The following is a 3,044-nucleotide window of genomic DNA, read 5'->3' as shown; positions in this document are numbered from 1 at the left end:
CACGGTCTTAGTAGTTGCGTTCCACATAACTTCGTGTAAAAACCTGTAAAACTGTCAATTAACAAAATTATTCTCTTGAAAGAAAGGAGCGAGAGCGAAACAGGAAAAGTCACCTGGAACGCGAAAAAACACTTTCCCTGTAACTACTTCCATTGTTTAACACATGTAAGGCTCTTTGCTTTCACCGTGTTCTGTTTTTGTTTACAAATGCAACCCTGCTTATCGTTTGACACTTTTCATGAACTTGCAGCAAGAAAAACTTCGGACTGCAACTTCTGACTGAGAGAGAGTGCAAGTTACTCTCACAAAAGTGCTTTGACTTACAAGTTTTTTGGCACCTGGAACGCTTTTCTGTAAAAAAAAAAAATGCAAATCGTGAATATTGTGAGCATAAACTGGTATTATAACTGTTTATAAATGCCAGAAGAAGAAAAGATAGACCCATGAATAAGTATATTGAAATTATAAGAACGACGAGCTGAGTCGATTTAGTCAGGTCCGCCAGTCTGTTTGAACGTAATTTAGTCTCTAAGTGTTCGAGATGTCTGACTAAAATGAATGTATTTTTTTAGTGTAGCAATCTTTTGTCGGATTCGGTCAAATCGGACCGCAACAACATATGTATATTTACGTAGCTCCCATATAGCTGATTGTTCAGATATGAGTTTTTGTTATATAACTCCTACATATAGACAGCCAACTATCATGAAAGTTTGTGAGCTAATCAATCGCTCAATATCTTCTAAAAAATACCATAACGATCGGTCCACTATTACTTATAGCTCTTATACAACTGGATATAAAAACATTTTCATTTAAGTGGACAAAGACCTGAGATTTTGTGCCCTATTTGCATATCTTGGCGGAAAGAAGAAATTGAAATTTGCATTTTTTTCACTTATGAAGAGAAAGTTTTAAGTGGAAATCAGCAAAATCGGATGACTATAGCTTTTAGCCACCCATAGCACTCAGATAAGAATTTCTGCTTTAAAATTGCTTCATTTAATTAATCATACAAGGTCTACTGAGCAATGCATCAAGTGCGGTGGTCTATAAGGTATATCTCTCAGTAATAATTTCACAAGTTTTTTCGCGGAATTTTCCGCGTAATACATATATCAATTGTTGAAGATATGTACTTAAACCCATCTGCTACAAATAAAATTTTGTAAAAGTACATCCACTTAAATACTTACATACATATGCATGTACATATGCAAATATATAAATAAGTAGATACAAATAGGTATATCTTTTTCCGCCTTTTCCTACACTTTCCGCTGCAACTGGCATATCATTTGTTTCATCTCATAGGAGTGATAAAAAATATTTATATTTCGAGTATATTGCGAAAAATTCAATTCCTTCCACACAGCGACGCGAATAAAACAACCACCACAAATTTGCACGGGTGAACCGGCGTTAAAATGAAATTTATTTTGCCAAAGTGTAGTAAATGAAATATAGGCAACAAGGTGTAAATAAACTATGTGGCATGCCACAAATTGAAAGAGCGATATAGAATATTTATTTGCACTTAATGGTCGTTACGATGACAAGCGACAGCACAATACCAACAATGCGGGAGAATTGTTTAGGTAAGAACTTCTTGTAAGGTTCATAGCAATCATACCCGTATGAATATGTATGGACCTCTAATGCGCGTATGCATTTAAAAATAATATAAAATTTAACACCGAAATAAAAATAAAATAATAAAAATATTTATTGTGGTGGAAAAGGGTCCGAATCAAGTGAAATAGAAAGCGAAATGAAAGTGAAAAAACATGTTGACACATTTTTGCTGTTTTTTTTTTTTTTTTGTAAAATCTTATCTTAAATTAACTAGTAACCCAAACTTAAAATTTATTCTACTTTTAGCTTATAACAGAAGTTTTTCTAAACAAATATTCACTACCTAATAATTAGTATTCATTTTTGCTGACCTAATTTTACGGCTTAAGTTGATAGCCAATCGAACTTCAACTTCAGTACATTCATACATACTTATGTACATTTATTTACAGCCGATACCTACATACATACATACATACAATCGCTTTGACAAGCTGTTCTTTCTTTTTATTAGCTCACCAATTCTAAGTATTGAACGACTTCAGACTAATTACTGATTTTAAAAACTTCCCCGACTTTAGTTTTTAATAAAAAATTTATTAATCGACGAGGATGGGATTCGAACCCACGCGTGCAGAGCACATTGGATTAGCAGTCCAACGCCTTAACCACTCGGCCACCTCGTCTTGTTGTGAAAGCAGCGACTACCAACTTATGTATGTATATGGCCGCATTCTCCGCTCAGCGCTCGGCAATCGGCAATCGGTTTTGAGCAAACAAAGCATAGTTCACTAAATGCCAGCAACAAACATTACGAGATAAAAACATTTTTTATTTTTTTTTTGTTTTCAATGTTGTTTATTCAAGTGTGTAAATGTGTGCAAGTATAAACAATAATAAAAAAGAAGAACCTGGAAGAACAGTAATGAAAGCAATTCTAATTTATCGATTAAATAGTTAAAAAGAAGTTCTTTTTGTGAGTGCACATGCATACATACACACATAACTGCAGTATAAATAATAACAAAATTTGTGTTATTTTTTAGTTTTGTTTACAAAAAAAAATATTCAAAATAAATGGTGTATGCCAAAAATTAATCTAGTTAAAACATGTGACAATAATCTAAAAGCTTTCCCAAAAAGTCAAAAGGAGCTATGATTTATTTTGCTGATACCACAGATACATATATGTACATTAGACTGCATCACTCCCCATACAAAAAAAAAAATCGGTACTATTTTTCCACTGGAATTATAAAATCTAATATATTTTAAGATTTCCACCAAAATATCTCGCAAAAATATTAAGATTTGCGTTAGCTGGGCCGATTTGAAAATACCTCCAAAAATTTAGTTTTTTATTAATAGATAACAGTTTTTTTAAATCTTTTTTGAAAAAAATTACCTCAGATGACTAAACAGTTTGAGCTTAAAAATTTTGCATGAAAATATTTTTACAAAATTTTCTA

General features: G+C 32.3%; 1 non-coding gene across 1 annotated transcript; it reads right to left on the bottom strand.

The window, feature by feature from the left end:
- Positions 1–2,179: 2,179 nt before the first annotated feature.
- Trnas-gcu lies at positions 2,180–2,261 on the bottom strand. The gene has a single exon. It is a non-coding gene; the product is annotated as a tRNA-Ser (tRNA).
- Between the last annotated feature and the right edge of the window lie 783 nt (positions 2,262–3,044).

Source organism: Rhagoletis pomonella, unplaced genomic scaffold (genome assembly GCF_013731165.1).
Source record: "Rhagoletis pomonella isolate Grant_MI unplaced genomic scaffold, Rhpom_1.0 Rhpom_scaffold_00011, whole genome shotgun sequence".
NCBI lineage: Eukaryota > Metazoa > Arthropoda > Insecta > Diptera > Tephritidae > Rhagoletis > Rhagoletis pomonella.
Note: the sequence above shows the minus strand (reverse complement) of the source record. Positions and strands in the feature narration are given on the sequence as shown.